This window comes from Sander vitreus, chromosome 3 (assembly GCF_031162955.1).
Source record: "Sander vitreus isolate 19-12246 chromosome 3, sanVit1, whole genome shotgun sequence".
Taxonomy (NCBI): Eukaryota; Metazoa; Chordata; class Actinopteri; order Perciformes; family Percidae; genus Sander; species Sander vitreus.
Window position 1 is genome coordinate 5,697,064 of NC_135857.1, and position 18,981 is coordinate 5,716,044.

Here is an 18,981-nt window from a genome sequence, read left to right on the forward strand (position 1 = left end):
ATTTTTGGCCCAGGTGGCCCACACCCACCGTGATTGGTCAGACACATTCCCTGCAGAATGCATGCATTAAAAGATGCGTGCATTCTATGATATGAGTTGCCTAGTGTTCTGCGTTCATGTGATAGTTTTGGATCCTTCAAGAGGGGTCTTAAGACTTATCTGTTGATCTTACACTTAAATAATTAATTAATTCTTAGAGTTATGATTTGTATATTTATAGTATTTGTTTATTTTGTTTTATTATTGATATTTGATATTGTATTGACATTATTGTTATTATTACTATTTTGCTTAATATTGGCTTAGCAACTTTTAAAAACTGTTTACTGTTAATTTTAACTATTGTAAGATTCATATTTTGTCGCTTTGGACAAAAGTGTCTGCTAAATACAATAACCATAACCCTTCACAAAAGCTACAATAAAGGTGAGAGTAGTACAGTATATGCCCTGGAAAAGAGTACCAATACAAGAGAAGCAGTGTACTCACTCACCTTTGATTGACGACCTGGAGGCCATAGAGTACACAATGTCCACACTCAAGTTCAAGTAATTGCCAAAGACGAAGAGTTTAAAGTATAATTTCAAATTATTAATAACACTTAAGTATACAAGTATGTATTGTCAGTAAAGTCAAAATGTTGCCTTGGCCCACACCAATGAACAAGAAAGATTTACTCTAACAAGGTAACCTTTAAAAGAGTGAGAAACAGAGAGAAATGTCAGCTACTGGCATTCCACAAAGCAACTTTGGCTTTGCAATGCTACTGAATAACATTAGCTAATTAAGCAATTCAAGGAACACTGATGCTTGTATGAACACTGATTTTATAGATCACAGACTTTTCAGCTACCCAACAGGCCAACCTCTAGCATTTTCAATGTAAGCTTAAACAGTTAGGTTACCTGACAGCCACTAACTTTAATGTTACAGCCAAACTGCTTGTTGTTGTTATGACATGAGGCGCATAAAGCGCACGCACACACACACACACACACACACACACACACACACACACACACACACACACACACACACACAGCCTCCCTTCCTTCCTGAGAGTCCGTGTTAATTTGCCTTCTCCATACCACGTCGTCACCTACTCTCTCTTCCATCTTTTCCTCACTCGCTCCCATGGTCCTGTCATGGTCACTCTCCTCCTCCATGGCTTCTTCCCTGTCATGATGTTGTTTCTGCTTCTCTGTATAGCCAGCTACCTCTCCTCCTTCCTCTACTTCAGGTAATGCTGATGTTGAAGCAGCTACTACAGCCCCAAACATGTCAGAAATGTTGGCACCTTTTGAGGCCTGTAGATTCTTAATATTTTTCTCCCGTAATTTCTTTGCACCTCCCTTGCACTTTGGAGGTCGTTTGTCCATTTTAACGTGGATGCTAAACTTCCAGCATAAGCATAACTATTACAGCTCATGTCTCAGGGCCGGGAGTGGGGAAGGGGGTTCCTGGATTTGATTGGGTCAGGCCAGTGCCAAAAATGCCCGGTATGCCAGATGGCCAGTCCAGCCCTGCCTGTGCTTGCCACGGTAGAGGTGTGCTTGAGATAAAATGCCCTTTTACGCTTAAGCCCGAGACACACCAAGCCGATAATCGGCCGTCTGGCGAGGTCAGTGACTCAAGTCTGTTCGGTGTGTTCCGTGCCGTCGCTGTCCGAGGGGCTGTCAGCCTTCATTTTGGCCGATTTGACATGTTGAATCGGAAGGCAGGAACTGCCGGCAGTCTGACTCAAATGACCAACCTGATTGGTAGAGTGCTAACCCGGAAACGAGGATAAGATCATATTCTGAACAAGCCACCATTACAGTCTGGCTTTGAATTTCCAGAGAAACCAGACCCACGTGACGCGTTCGTCCAATCAGCTGCTGGTTTTCATTTTTGGGTGACAATATAGATTAGCGCCACTGCTTTGGTGTGTTCCGAAGCACTTTTTTGACCAACTCAGGGAGACTGATCAGTCCAACTGCCTTTTCTGCCGAGGGTCGGCCGTCTGCTTGGTGTGTCACAACCTTTAAAGATCAGTCTATCGTCAACAGCTGCAATGCTTCTGTCTTCTGTCTAATTGCAATGTTATAGCGCTAAAGCCAAATCACAAATATATGGCACAAGTACAAATGCACATTGCTGAGGTCCAGGGTGGTGACTTTGTAATGTGGAGTCCCACTGAAATGTTAATTCAACGCATTCAGTTTGATGAAATGTTCTTCAATGGAGACATACAATAGAGTAGAACATTATTAAAACTAGGATTTTGCCAGAACTTCTTAGGAAATATTACACAGTACCTTACACAGTACCACGTCCAGTACACTCACGCACATACCCACACGGTATACTGTTACACTGTAGACTGTATCAAGTTTTCTGTGCGTGATTCACAGTATTTGTTATTTAGCTTTCTTTGATTTGTATACAGTTATTTTGGTGGGGAGGTTCCTTCTATTGCCTTTCAGCTGGTTTTGGAGAGTGTGAAAACTAGATTTGAGTGCCCTGTCTAGTTGTCTGCCAAATTGTAAATGCTATTTATATTTTGAAAATATATTTATCCAATTCCATATCCTGCTAAATGAATTAATAAGCAGTGAGTTTTACTGGTCTTGTTCTTCTGTTTTAAGAAGTTTACATTTAAATAAATAAAATATTTGTAGTGCATCAGCCATAAACAGTTTCCTGTGTGTCTTATTAATGTCACATAAAATACATAATATACTTTGATGTAGGGTTTGACACAATTCATATATTTATTCACTCTGGTGGAACAGCAGGAGGGCAAAGGTTACAGAGGGCACAGCACACTTTCACCATCTTGTCCAGAGGTGTGATTCCATCTGGGGTTGAGTAGCACAGTGTTATTGGTGTAGTTCCTTGAATTTATGTGGTTACTGTGGTGATTAGACTTACGTATGTATTTATTCCGTACAAGGCCTATAACCAATCCACTGTGCTCAGTCATATGCTTGTCACTTGTCCTCCCACCCCAACCTTTCGAAACAAAGCTGATGACCCCTTGTGGAATTATGTAGATGAGGTATTTAACTGTGCTATGATGCTTATACTGAGAATATGTTTGTGCTCTTGCTCTCTTTTCCTTTGGTGTTTCGATAAATATTTCAAAGCAATCAATAATACTGGTACAATTTTCAAAGCTGTTTCTATAACACATTGGGAGACTACTGCTTGGCCACTTTATGATATTACACTGCCTAATACTAATTACATTCAGTGTGTTTTTGAAAACCCCACCAGCAGTTGACATTGATACATCAAACACATGAGCTAAAAAGAAAAGTGGCAAGTTAATTCTCAGGTGCATTAATGTCAACAGAAACTGCTGAAAAGGGGACAAACAGGATTTCAACTTTAGGAATGATGAGATAAAAGAGAAAACAACAATTAGTTAGGCCAGTTAATGTACTTTGGGCGGGGGGGGGCATTTCTGCCTTTATTGAATAGGAAAGCTGAGATATGAAAGGGGAGAGACAGGGGGGAAGACATGCAAGAAAACCATTACAGGTCAGATTCAAACCCTGGACCTTTTGCATCACGGAATTAACCTCTGCATATGTGCCCCAACTCTACCAACTGAGCTAACCTGCCACACAGTACTTTAACATCTTTGTCCTTCAAACTTTCTTGGTTGAAAGCCAATGAATTTACTTGACCGTTGAGCTTCCAAAATTCTGTCTGTAATCTTATGCATTCCTCATTTAATCGTTTCATTGTGGCTTCACAAGCGGCATTTCCACAGGAACCGCCCAGAGATAGGCCTACATCACTGCTAGTCTCCAATCCAGGCTCCTCTCTGTCAATCGCCTGTCCCTCTTCTTCATCCAACTCATGTCCGTCTTCTCCACCCAACCCCTCTTCGTCTACCCTGTAAATCTCCTGTCCATCTTCTTCTCCATCCAACTCATGTACGTCCTCTCCACCCAACCCCTCTTCATCTCCCCTGTTAATTTCCTGTCCATCTTCTTCATCTAACTCATGTCTGTCTTCTCTGTCAAACTCTTGCCTGTCATCTTTGTTCATCTCCACTTCCTCTTCTTCTTTTCCACTCTCTTGTCTGTCCAAACTAACTGCTCTTTTTCTCTTCAGATCCTGTGTTTGTTTGAATCGTGTAATTTGATTAATCCTCTTCCTCTTGTTGGGGGAGCTGAGGTACGGAAATATCGTTGGGACAAAGTCAGGGCTCAGAGGGTTCGGGCTCTTCACACCTGGTGAGACAAAGATTTCAGGGTATAATTTAGATTGTGAATAACCATCTCAAAAGTCAACAACATGTGTAAGAAATCTACAATATCAGTAAAATAAACAATACTAGTATGTGAAGTAAATAAGGACTGAAGAACTCATATGTGCTATTCTTTTGCAAAACAGTAACTACAATCAGTGCTCCAGGCTGCCAACGTTATGGTGTAAACAGATTAGTCAACCAGTGGCTAATGTCACCAGTCTTTGGAGCAATTGAATAATATCCGTGAGATAAGTTGTAAATAACGTTACAGGACAGAGAGCAGAGGGGAGGCTATGGCATTAACTCATTTACACTAAAACCATTAAAAAGCGCACACACACAAAAAGAGATAGTGGTGTTTTAGGAAAGGATATTTTGGGGCCTCCTTTTTTGTTTTTGCACCCCACAGCACAACATATTGAAGGCATAGTTCCTTTGCGACTGACTTATCGATCTCGCCGAATCAGGTACTCAACATGGTGGGAGACAAGTTTGAGATGTGAGTGATGTCAGGTGAGGATACATTTGTGACATCATCTGATATTCATAAATAGGATATGGAGTGATTTATGATCCAGTGCATGTTTTGCTTTAGCCAGAACTGAAATTGTTCTTGACTGTGTGTCTTACTGTATATGTGAGGTCTCCAGCAAATTTTTTTATTTATTGTCACACCTTCACATTTTGATTTCAAATACTCTATCAATAACAGTTCCATCAATCTGTACCTTTACTTGAGTTTAGGATTATATTTTCCAAATGACATGATTTTTATTTTGCTCAGATTTAATGATAATTTGTTTTTTTCAAACAATGTTTAAATTTTGATAAGTTCTAAAGTAATCAAGTCCAAAGGCTGCTGTAAATTCTCCCCACAGCCAAACATGTTTGTGTCATCTGCAATTATGAATAACTTTCAGCTTTTTTTTAGATCAATGAATACCCTAACTGCATGCTTTTTCAGGTCAATGGAATTTGGGATTTCTTCTATTAATTCAGTTAATCCCATAGATGTTGACCGGTTTGTTCTGAATGGCTATCTGTTAATAATTTGTCATTTTTCTAAACTTTTATTGAATATTTTTAGGAGATTTTGGAGAATTATAGGAGCAGAGAATCAGGCCTGTAGTGGTGTTTGTCTCCAGTTTTTTACAAGGGTATGAATTTAGCAGTTTTCATTTTGTTTGGGAATTGAACGGAATTGATAGGTTAAAGATGTGTGTAAGTGGTTTTGAGATCCCACATATTACCTTTTTAACTATTTTCATATCTATGTCATCCCATCCAGTAGATGTTTTGTTTTTACATTCATTAACAATATGTATGATGTATTTTTCCACCACTGCTTTCATAAACAGAGCTAGGATTCGGTTCAATAACATAATCATTTGCTTCCTCAGTAGTCACTACATTAGGGATATTTTCAGCTAGATTTGGTCCCACACTTACAAAAACATATTGAAACTATTAACTACATTGCCCATACTATTGATACTTGTATCATTATCAATGAAATATGGATTTGTTGCCATTTATAAAATCTTACTTGTCAGGGTTTTGGTATTTTGTTCCGTCTTATTGTGGTAGTCTTGTTTTTCTGTTATGTTCTGTTTCCTGTTTTATTTTGTAGTCTGTCTTGTCTCCCTTGTCTTGTCCAGCTTACTTCCTGTCTTTGTTTGTTTCCCGCCTTTTTTGATTGTTCTGCCCCACCCTGATTTGTTTAACCTGTTGTGTCACCTGTCCAGTGTTAGTCCTCGTTACCTGGTGTATTTAGTTCCTGTTCTGTCTTTGTCTCTTGTTGGATCATTGTTTATTCTGTTGCCTGTTAGTGCTGTTCTGTATCTTCGTGTCCTGACCTGTCATGGCTACTCTTGTCCTGCTTCCTGGTACGCTTACCTTGTATTTGTTGAGTACGTTTTTGCCTACCTTTGGACTCTTTTGTTTGTAGTTTTGTTAATAAATTTTGAACTTTGTTTTGAACTGCATTTGGGTCCAAGCCTCGCTAATTCCAGCTGAAACGTGACAGAATGATCCGACCAGAGATGGACCCAGCAGTTGTCGAGTTTCTGCGAGTTTTTCACCCGTTGGACTCTGTTGGAGAACTTTTAATTGAGTTTTTTTCCGCTCCCTGCATGAGGAGGACCCTGCCTTCGCTAGGCACCTTATGGAGGTGCGTTGGCAGGCCACAGCACAGGAGTTTCACTTCCCTGTGTCCATGCCTGTTTTTTGTCCTGAGCCTCAGCAGACCTGTGTTCCAGAGCCCGTGCTGTGCAGCGGTTTTGAGCCGTCCAACGTGACATTACTATAATCTTTTACATCTTCTCATTAGTTAGCTTTTTTTTTAATATTTATTGCCTGTTTAGTTATATGGTTTATAAAGTCTCTATAGTGCATTTTTCTTTTTACAGCCGTTTTGTAATCTCTTTGCGATCCACGGGCTATCCATATTTCTGTTTAATTTGATCTTGTTTGGACACATTTTATCATATAAAGTTTGAATAATCCATATATTTTTATGTGTGTGTGTATATGTGTGTGTGTGTGTGTGTATATATGTATGTGTGTATGTGTGTGTGTGTATGTGTGTGTGTGTATGTGTGTGTGTGTGTGTGTGTATATATGTATGTGTGTATGTGTGTGTATATATGTATGTGTGTATGCGCGCTTTATCATTGTATTTTATTTCAGGTTTATTTATCAGGGACAATGCACACTAATAATACGTGAAAGTAAAATGTGTGAATCTCCACCTGGACTGGTGGTAAGAGGTCACCCAAAATGAGAAACAATTAAGCTATCAATAATACATACAGATTTGGCCCTATACAATAAAAGTTGCTTTATACTATTGCTAAAAGACAACAACAAACAGTTAGGTAAGATAAGCACACAGCTTACTGTCAGATCGGATAACAAACGAGGCACAATAGCAAAGACATACATTTTGGTGGACATGTACAAAAACTGTAACTATACAATAGTGAAACAGGCAAGCACAAAAAAACACAGGAGAGACAAGATGGCAGCAAGTTTCAGTGCCTAAAATAATGACAGTGCTGACTACTTGTTAGCCACTTTAAGTATCCTTTTCTCTATAAACTTATTCCGAATTTTGTGCTATCAAATACATTTTTAAGGCCTTAATACTCTTCTTTTCTCACACGTCTGTATTTGAGATTATTGTCCAGCTTGTTTCTTGTGTAGTTGCTGTCATAGACTGTAAAAACTGGTGGATGGTAACTGTTTATTAATCAGCTCACAGTATTGTTATCTTTGTAATTTGTTAATATATTGTACATTAATGTTGCACAATGTGAGGTGATCCTGCTTGGCTTAGTGATTTTTGGATAAAGGCTAAGACAATGCATTACTAAATTATTCCGTCATTTTGTGCTTACTTGGATTCAATAAGTCCACGTTGAAATCGCCAGAAACTAAAATGATTTTTTTGGTTTATTTTAAAAAAAACATTTCCTCCATCCATTCCTTAAATATTAGAACCAGGTGCTCTATATATGCAACTCACGATAATATTTTTTTTTCTTTTCAGTACAAATTTCTACTGTATCACATTCAAGTAAATTATCAATCGCTGTTGACATTTCATCAACAACTTTATAATTAAGGTTCTTGTCCCCATACAAAGCCACGCCACCCCCATTCTTGTTTTCTCTGTTTATGCAGTTCATATCCTTCAATTTTAAAGTACATGCCCCTTTCACTACTGATCCACGTTTCTGATATTGCAATTATATTGAAGAGCTGTTTAAATAGACTTAGGAAATGGTTTATGTTGTGGAAATTGGCATACATGCTTCTGCTGTTAAAGTGCTGTTAAAATTAATTTTGAATGTGCTGTTGAACTGATCAGTTATTATTATTATTATTGAAGGAAAAATAGTTTTCAGGATCAATGTCATTTTCTATGTCCCTTAAATGATGGTCAGTGTATTGGATCCGTTGTAGGATGTCTGCTCTGTCTTTGTGTATCTGTAATTTCACCACGATGGGTCTTGGTCTGTCTTACCCAGGTTCCCTGTGTGATGGGCCTCGGTCCGTCTTCTCTTTCTCTTCCGTTTCGGCCCAGGTCTCATCAATGTCAAAAACGCTTCACTTCCTCCTTCCAGTGCTGTCGCTGTCTGTTCAGTTTTTAGGCCGACAACTCCCCATCTCTCTTCACACTAGGCTCAATTCCACTTTAACAGATCATCTGACATCTCCAATCACCTTTTCCACATTTGCCAGGAGGCCAGAAACACAACTTTTAATAAATATGAATTATAATAAATATATAATATTGCTCTGTCTGCTGGATGGGTACATTGTTTGCTAATAAACAGCATGGCCTTACAAATGCTTAACACAACTTTAAGTTGATAGCATTAAGTTGACCTCATACACTTTAACAGCAGAAGTCTTTACAGCAACTTCACTCAAATGAAACTATTTCAAACAATTCACTATGGTTGGTGTAATTGCTGTATCAGAGACTTGGCTTAGAACTGAGAAGGAGGCAGATCTTGAACTTAATATCCCAGGTTACAAGAGTACAGATAAGACAGAAGTAAAGGGAAGGGTGGTGGGGTTTTGATTCATGTTAAGTAGAGCATTCAAAGCAAACAAATTAATATTTATTACTATTACATTGCCCCCCAAAATGTCTTTTGTCTTTGCAGTTTATCGCCCCCCCCTACTGCCACAAATGATATTTTTTTAGCTATTTATCTGCACTCAAGAATGTTGTCATACGTTTCATATGATACAAACAATAAATAAACCCACAAGAAAAACGAAATCTTACCAAACATTGTATTTAGTTTTTACAAATAAACCAGAAAGGATAACTAAAACATACATTTGTTTGCTGGTCTGTCAGTTTATAATCTTACACTAACTGCTAGGAAACTGACTAAATCACAGTAAAGGAATTAAAATTCTATTAAACGTAATCCCAATATATCTTTTATCCCAAATAAGATTTAAAACTCATTGAGAATGAAATAAAGCAAACAAAGTGTGCAATGACATGTCAGCCTTCAAAGATATTATGTCAAGATATACAAAAACAATGGCCAGGAAACCTAGAGCTAAACATAGTTTGCCTTGGTTTAAAGGGGTGATAGAATGCAAAACCGATTTTACCTTATCATAGTTGAATAATGACAGTTCGGTGGGTAAATAGGACATACATAGAAGCTCAAAATCCCATTGATACCCCTATCCTCTGAAAATCTCACATTTTGAAACTGCCGCTGAAAACGGGTGAATCTCAACAAAGCTGGAAGCTGACGTAAGCATCCCAAATCCTAGTCTTTGTCACGCCCCAACATTTGCATAGGCTATACCACTGACCTGAGGTCAGCTTAGTCTTCTGAATCTAGCTAGGTCATGCAGATCTCCAGAGGTCCGCTATTGAATTACTAAATTCACTTCTAAGACTTTTTTATGCGAGAAATCAACTATGTAGAGGTCAAATATGGGCCGTTTTACGAAAATGTATGGCTAATTGCAAATTTTGTCTGACTGTGTGTCGCAGTTCAGCAGGAGCTCAGCAGGCTACGTGACTGCGGCCAGTGCTGCCTCGCCGCCCGGCGTGTCCTACTTCATAGACTCTGGCTCGCTGTGAGCTAGCTGGATCTCCGTCACGAGGGGAAGCCCGCGGCGCTCCATACCCGCGCAAAGTCACCGGTTAAGGGGTTACTGGACTACAAAATGCCGAGGGCCTGATGGAGCTCCAGGGCCTGCAGCTAGCCGCGATTCATAGGATTGAAGGGACAGTAGCAGCTAACAAAATCCTAATGTTCACAAAAATGCATTAAATTGAAATCGGACACCATCGTTAGCTTTATAAGACCTTGGGGTACATGTTATATAAGTGGCGTGACGAAATTCAAACTGTAAATATACTTTAATTATGCCGAAAGTGAAGCTAACTAGCTGTGATCTGTAAACATAGGATTGGAGGGACAGTCGCAGTTAACGAAACCCCTAATGTTCACAAAAATTCATTAAATTCAAATCGGACACCATTGTTAGCTTTATAAGACCTTGGGGTACATGTTATGTAAGTGGCGTGACGAAATTCAAACTGTAAATATACGAAAGTTATGCCGCAAAGTGTAGCAACGATATTTTCCCATAGGATTAAATGGGACACATAGCCTAGCTTGCAGCTCCGGAGCTCCGCGGAGCCCCAAGCCCCGGTCGTCCAGTAACCGAGAAACGGTGACTTTAACTGGGTATGGAGGTTGCCGCCTTCTCGTCAGACTGTGTGGAGCTCCTAAAGTCCGACACATCTTACTAAATTTGCAATTAGCCATCAATTTTCGTAAAACGGCGCATATTTGAGCTTTATATAGTTGATTTTTCGCTTAAAAAAGTCTCAGAAGTGAATTTAATAACGAAATAGCCCGACAAACAATGTATGCCTTTGCAGTGTCTGAAATATGAGACCTGCTGTCTCGTCTCCAATGTGTTTCTATGGGGTTCGCTCAAACCAATCGGCGCACAGCTCATCTAAATATTCATGAGCATACCATATTTGGAAGAAAAGCTCTTGTTCCAAATAGAGCCATATTCACAGGGTAGTTAAGGGCCTAATAAAATAGCATTCGGGCAATTTTCAGCCCAACCAATGTTACATACCCTATTAGGAGACCTTAAGGAACAGTGTAAAATACCCTATATAATCATTCTATCACCCCTTTTAATAGTAATCTCTGGGAACTAATGAAAAAAAGAGATGCCTCACTAAAAAAGTTTCTAAAATCGGGTTTAACTACTGATCATCTAATTTACAAAGATTTGAGAAATAAAGTCACAATGTAGCGTAGAAAGGCAAAAGCATCTTTTTTTTCTTGAAATCAGCAAAGAAGCTATAGGGAATAGTAAATGACTATGGAAGAGCATTGACTACGGAAGAGCATTGACAAATAACTGGAAAGGAAAAGCCCAACTATGATAGCATACAGTTCAAAATAAATGTCACTATTCAAAATGAGAGCCTAGCTATTACAACACATTTTAATAATTATCTTTTAAATTCTGTGCAAAAATTGGGTCAGAATTTTCCAAAAAAAAAACATGTCCTCACTTCTTAGTTTGTGACAGTGCTGTTTTTATTATGACACCCACAAATTATATAAAGGTTGGTAAATACTTTCAACACTGACTAACAGCAAAGCAGAAGACATTGATGGTCTTTATACTGCTTTTTTGCGGTCCCGGTCAAAGCTATAAATTAAGTTCATCCAGGTAGGGGCTGCTCTCAGCTGCATCCACACAAGTGAGTAACGTTACTATGCCTGTGTATCTGCTGAAAAAATGTCCCTTTAATAGACTTAGCTACTATACGTCTGCGAACTTGAGGCAAGAAAGACTATTTCTGGCCCCTGTTTACTCAGCCAACATAACTTTAGCTAACTTTAATGTTAACATTACATTAGCTTTGCAAAGATCGTGGGATTTCCCAAACTGAATAAATAGCACACATATAAACACAAAACTGCTTTGCTAGCCTAATCGCCGTGTCACAGGCACAGCTGACGTGATCTGAATAGTTCACTCTGTAGTGCTGAAGAGGATCATCTCATCACAAGTAGTCAGATCAATTCCGAAGCATTCCCCTCATGCAATTAGAAAGACTTCCTCTTCTGTCAATTCATAAAACAGTATTTTATTTAGTTTGCATAAAAACGTGTGGATGGGGGCTTCCGGTTGAGCATGTAACGAGAGTCACGCAGTGGAGTAGGCTCCCGACGCTATCTACTAAATTTCCTACAAAACCTATATTTTCCCACTCTAAAAGCACTACTTTCAATTTGTAAAACTTTTTTTTTTACTCTATCAATCATCGATGGCGGCCGAAGGTCGACGGAACAAGACTAGAGCTGCTACGGCTACACCTGCGGCCTGTCCTGCCGCCTCTGAGGATAATGTCTCCGCGGCAGGGTCTGTCAAGCTACCTGTTGACCTCCGCATGGTTTTGATGTCAGACCTGACAATAGGTATCGCCAGTCAGCTGAAAACCGCTATTGACACTGCCCTTGCACCCATTGCCGCTTCTTTTGAGGGGTCTACGGCAAAGTCTGAAGCACAGGACCGCCGTATAGTGGAGCTGGAACAGCACCTTAATGTGTATAGCGACAACACTGTCTCGCTAGAAAAGGCGGTTAAGGACCTAGCTACATCCAACAAGCAACTGACCGATAAGATGGAGGACCTCGAGTCCTGCTCCCGCTGCTGCAATCTGCGTGTTATCGGCATTCCAGAGGGTGCCGAAGGACATGACCCTGTTGCGTTTATGTCCAGTTTCTTCTCAGAGGTGTTAGGACCTGATGTTTTTCCATCCCCACCAGTCCTGGACAGCGCTCACCGAATCAGCCCTAAACCAGCTGATAACCAGCCCAGCTCCATATTGACTATGGTGGAGAGAAGTTACAATTTGACTGTCCAAATAAAGCCCAGAGATGGTTTGACAACCATTTCCCAGTTATCTGTGTGCAGGTGAGGTGACACTAATTTATAAAAGTTTTTTTTGTATTTCTGCTACTGACTTGCTTCAACCTTAGCTACCTGTTGGGCTGGCTAGTTAACAAAATGCAATTGGCTAGTTTTGCACACTTACCCTGTTGAGGTAGGCTAATGTTACGGAGTTTCTCTCTGAAAACTGAGCCTTCCTCTCTGGGAACCAACACCTTATCGTGGTAGAGAGGTTTGTGTGTCCCTATGAACCTGAGGGCTGTGTTGTCTGGAGCTTTGTGCTCCTGGTAGGGTCTCCCAAGGCAAAGTGGTCTCAGGTGAGGGGCCAGACAAAGAATGGCTCAAAAACCCTATGAGAAATCAAGGAAGAGATGGAGTGACCCTGCCCGAAGGAAGCCCGGGGCCCCCGTCTGGAGCCAGGCCCAGATGGAGGGGCTCGTCAGCGAGCGTCTGGTGGCCGGGTTTGCCACGGAGCCCGGCCGGGCACAGTCCGAAAAAGCTACGTGGCACCTCCCTCTCCATCCCATGGGCCCACCACCTGTGGGAGGAACCGCTGGGGTCGGGTGCGCTGCTACACGGGTGGACTTTAACCCGGTGGACGAGAGGGTCACCTCCCTAAACCTGCGGGTTGTGGGGGGGAAAACGCTGAATGTTGTTTGTGCCAATGCACCAAACAAGAGGTCGGAGTATTCGGCCTTCTTGGAGACCTTGAGTGGAGTCCTGCATGGGACTCCAGTGGGGGACTCCATAGTTCTGCTGGGGGACTTCAACGTGCACGTGGGCAATGATGGAGACACATGGAGAGGTGTGATTGGGAGGAACGGCCTCCCTGATCTAAACCAGAGTGGTTGTTGTTGGACTTCTGTGGTAGTCATGGATTGTCTATAACGAACACCATGTTCGAACATAGGGATGCTCATAAGTGTACCTGTTACCAGAGCACCCTAGGCCAAAGGTCAATGATTGATTTTATAATCGTTTCATTTGATCTGAGACCGTATGTTTTGGACACTCGGGTGAAGAGAGGGGCGGAACTGTCAACCGATCACCATCTGGTGGTGAGTTGGGTCAGGGGGTGGGGGAAGACTCTGGAGGAACGTCTGGAGGAGGCCCCTGTCCGACAGACTTTCAACTCACACCTCCGGCGGAGCTTTTCGTGCATCCCTGTGGAGGCTGGGGGCATTGAACCCGAGTAGACAATGTTCAAAGTTTCCATTGCTGAAGCTGCGGTGAGGAGCTGTGGTCTTAGGGTCTTAGGTGCCTCAAGGGGCGGTAACCCACGGTGGTGGACACCGGTGGTCAGGGAAGCCGTCCGACTGAAGAAGGAGTCTTTCCGGGATATGTTATCCCAGAGGACTCCAGAGGCAGTTGCAAGGTACCGAAGGCCCCGAAGGCCTGCAGCCTCTGCTGAAAGAGGAAAGAGGAAAGAGGAAAAGCAGCGGGTGTGGGAGAAGTTCGGAGAAGACATGGAGAAGGACTTTCGGTCGGCACCAAGGTGCTTCTGGAAAACCGTTCGCCACCTCAGGAGGGGGAAGCGGGGAACCATCCAAGCTGTGTACAGTAAGGATGGGACGCTGTTGACCTCAACTGAGGAGGTAATAGGGCGGTGGAAGGAGCACTTTGAGGGAACTTCTAAATCCGACTAATACGCCCTCTATGGTAGAGGCAGAGCTGGAGGATGATGGGGGATGGTCGTCAATTTCCCTGGTGGAGGTTGCTGAGGTAGTTAAACAACTCCACAGTGGCAAAGCCCCAGGAATTGATGCGATCCGTCCAGAAATGCTTAAAGCTCTGGGTGTGGAGGGGTTGTCTTGGTTGACACGCCTCTTCAACATTGCGTGGAAGTCTGGGGACGGTGCCTAAGGAGTGGCAGACCGGGGTGGTGGTTCCCCTTTTTAAAAAGGGGGGACCAGAGGGTGTGTGCCAATTACATGGGTATCACACTTCTCAGCCTGCCCGGTAAAGTCTACTCCAAGGTGCTGGAAAGGAGGGGTCGGTCGATAGTCGAACCTCAGGTTGAAGAGGAACAACGCGGATTCCGTCCTGGTCGTGGAACAACGGACCAGATCTTTACTCTCGCAAGGATCCTGGATCCCTCCAGGGACCTGGGAGTATGCCCAACCAGTCTACATGTGTTTTATGGATCTGGAGAAGGCGTATGACCGGGTGCCCCGGGAGATACTGTGGGAGGTGCTGCGGGAGTACGGGGTGAGGGGGTCCCTTCTCAGAGCCATCCAATCTCTGTACGACCAAAGCGAGAGCTGTGTCCGGGTTCTCGGCAGTAAGTCGGACTCATTTCAGGTGAGAGTTGGCCTCCACCAGGGCTGCGCTTTGTCACCAATCCTGTTTGTAGTATTTATGGACAGGATATCGAGGCGTAGTCGGGGTGGAGAGGGGTTGCAGTTCGGTGGGCTGGGGATCTCATCGCTGCTTTTTGCAGATGATGTGGTTCTGATGGCATCATCAGCCTGTGACCTTCAGCACTCACTGGATCGGTTCGCAGCCGAGTGTGAAGCGGCTGGGATGAGGATCAGCACCTCTAAATCGGAGGCCATGGTTCTCAGCAGGAAACCGATGGAGTGCCTTCTCCAGGTAGGGAATGAGTCCTTACCCCAAGTAAAGGAGTTCAAGTACCTTGGGGTCTTGTTCGCGAGTGAGGGGACAATAGAGCGGGAGATTGGTCGGAGAATCGGCACAGCGGGCGCGGTATTACATTCAATTTATCGCACCGTTGTGACGAAAAGAGAGCTGAGCCAGAAGGCAAAGCTCTCAATCTACCGGTCAGTTTTTGTTCCTACCCTCACCTATGATCATGAAGGCTGGGTCATGACCGAAAGAACAAGATCCAGGGTACAAGCGGCCGAAATGGGTTTCCTCAGGAGGGTAGCTGGCGTCTCCCTTAGAGATAGGGTGAGAAGCTCAGTTGTCCGTGAGGAGCTCGGAGTAGAGCCGCTGCTCCTTCGCGTCGAAAGGAGCCAGTTGAGGTGGTTCGGGCATCTGGTAAGGATGCCCCCTGGGCGCCTCCCTAGGGAGGTGTTCCAGGCACGTCCAGCTGGGAGGAGGCCTCGGGGAAAACCCAGGACTAGGTGGAGGGATTATATCTCCAACCTGGCCTGGGAACGCCTCAGGATCCCCTAGTCGGAGCTGATTAATGTGGCTCGGGAAAGGGAAGTTTGGGGTCCCCTGCTGGAGCTGCTACCCCCGCGACCCGATACCGGATAAGCGGACGAAGATGAATGGATGGATGGATGTTTATTGCTTATTGGTGGGAGAAATCCTAACGTTACCAGTAGCCTGCGCTAGACTGTAAGCCTATGTTTTCTTTTGACCGTGCAGTCTGCCCTTATGTTCTGATGATTACAAGCAACTCTTTTAGAAGCTGTGTTCTGATGTATTGCATTGTTTAGGTGTGTTTTTACACTATTATTTTCACCTGGTAATTTTCTTGTTTCTTACGCTGTGGAGCCTCTGTGACCATGAGAGGTATTTTGTCTAACTCGCTTAGATGCATCAGATTAGGGGATATAGGTATTTGCCTGCAGTTTCCCTCATTTGGGAAAGGAAATTTAAGGTTTGATGAGGGAGGGGAGGGTTGTGGGGTGTGGGACAAGGTATTTTCGGTCTTTTTTACATGTATATTTTTGTTCTATCTTTTTTTTCTGTTCTTCTCCTTTTATTTACTCTATTATTACTTCATGTATTTACTTGTTGTGGTTGATCTGAGTCAGTCAATCTGGATTATGCACTGTCCTAATGGCTGTAATGTTATTTATTATAATGTAATGTTAAGTATTTTTTTTCACTTTTCCATGCAACATAAACCATGGTTGATAGGTACAGAAATGGTTCCTCCTTGAGATTTCTGAGTTGGAATGTAAAGGGAGGAATAGTCCTGTGAAGAGATCCAGAGTGCTTTTTCACCTGAAGTAGCTGAGGGTTGATGTGGCTTTTCTTCAGGAGAACCATCTGCGTATTAAGGATCAACTTAGACTTAAACCCAGATGGGCTGGTCAGTATTTCCATTCTAATTTTGATTCCAGAGCTAGAGGAGTAGCTATCTTAATACATAAAAAATACACTTTTCCTTGGATAGGGTTCTTTCAGATAGAGCTGGAAGATATCTGATTGTTGTGGGCTTGCTTGACTACACACCTGTTATTTTGGTAAATGTTTATGCTCCTAATTTTTATCATGTAGAAATTGCTAATAATCTTTTGATGCAGATTCCAGCCTTAAATACACATTTATTGTTATTTGGTGGGGATTTAAATTGCGCCATGAATCCTGCACTGGACCGCTCCAGTTCACGTACTACTGTTCCCTCTGCCATGTCAAAATATTTTTCTGATTTTATGGCCCAACATGGATGTGTTGATCCATGGAGATTTCATAACCCTCAATCCAGAGACTATTCATTTTTCTCCCATGTCCACCATACATATTCCTGCATAGATTATTTTTTTTGTAGATGGCTCTCTACTCCCAAGGGTAACAAATTCTGGATATCTACCCATCGTCATTTCTGATCATGCTCCCTTGGCCCTTGACATAATCATTTCCTCCCATGGTAAAAGCCGCACCCCTTGGAGACTCAATTCTGTACTTCTCTCGGATCTAGCCTTTTGTGACTTCATCTCTACATCTATTGATGATTTCCTTATTATAAACAAAACAGAAGGTATATCTTACTCTTTATTATAGGAGACACTCAAAGCTTATCTCAGAGGGCAGATTATTTCTTATTCAATGCATCAAACTACAATTGGGAAAGCTAGACAGAAGGAACTCTCCAATTCTATTGTCAGCCTTGACCGCCGTTATGCTCTGACTCCTTCTCCTGAACTCTACTCTCAACTTTCAAGCAGAGTTTGATCTTTTATCCACAGGCACAGCTGAGCGGCTGTTACTACACTCTTGTGGCATGTATTATGAGTATGGTGACAAATCCAGTCGCCTTCTGGCTCATCAGCTAAAATGTCATGCAGCTGGGCGATCTATATCTGAAATTGAGTGGCCCCACTACTATTGTCTGTGTTTGAAGAGTTGTTGAAGCTGGGCTCACTCCCCCCACATTGAGACAAGCTTCAATATCCCTTCTCCTAAACGAAGGGAAGGATCCCACTGCATGTGGTTCATACAGGCCCCTTAGCCTTCTTAATGCTGATGGTAAGGTTTTGGCAAAGTTACTGTCATCTCGCATAGAGGGTGTTCTGCCAAGCATAGGAACAGACTAGCTTCATTAAAGGTCGTCTTTCTTTTTTTTAACATTCAAACCCTGTTTAATATTATTTATTCCAATGACATAAATCAACACCCTGAAGTAGTAATCTCATTGGACGCCGAGAAGGCTTTTGATAGAGTTGAATGGGAGTATCTTTTTGCCACATTGAGTAAGTTTGGCTTTGGAAATGCATTCATATCTTGGATATGCCTCTTGTATACATCGCCTATAGCCTCTATCAACACTAATAACTTCAATTCTGACTATATTACTCTGTCCCGTGGAACTCGCCAGGGTTGCCCACTTTCCCCTTTGCTTTTTGCTATAGCTATTGAGCCTCTCTCAATTGCACTCAGAAGGGATTAGAACACAGACTTGCCTTATACGCTGATGACTTGCTTTTGTATGTAACTGACCCTGTCTCCCACATACCAAAGATTTTGTCTCTATTGGAAACGTTTGGCTCTTTCTCTGGGTACAAGCTCAATCTGCAAAAAAAGTGTATGTTTGCCTATAAATGTAAAAGTGCTTTCACTTCAACAGTCTGATTTGCCATTCCAACTGAAGTCTTGGTTTCAAATATTTAGGAGTTAATGTTACTCGCTCACTATCTTCCTTATTAGATGCAAACTTCACTCCTCTCCTTTGCAATATGAAGACTGTTTTTCAGAAATGGTGTAACTTACCCATGTCTATGCTTGGGAGACTGGGAGATTTCTGGAAACTTTCCATGGGAAGTTTACCTGGGGAATTTTGGAAACATTCCAATTTGGAAACTTTCATGGGAATTAATGGAAATTATGGGAATTTGGATGGGATGTAGTCCTTGGGCTCAAATGCAGTACTGTCTTCAATCTGTCTTCAATCAGCTTCAATCTGCTGTAGAATGTTGGATTCTAGAAATGATCTGTGCAGTGGGTGTGGCCTCAATAGCCCTGCAGTAGGCTAAGTAGTAGCCAAAACCATTGACCTTTAGCTTAACATATGAAGGTAGCTAGCATGCTGCCTTTGATTTACTATGGTTATGGTTATA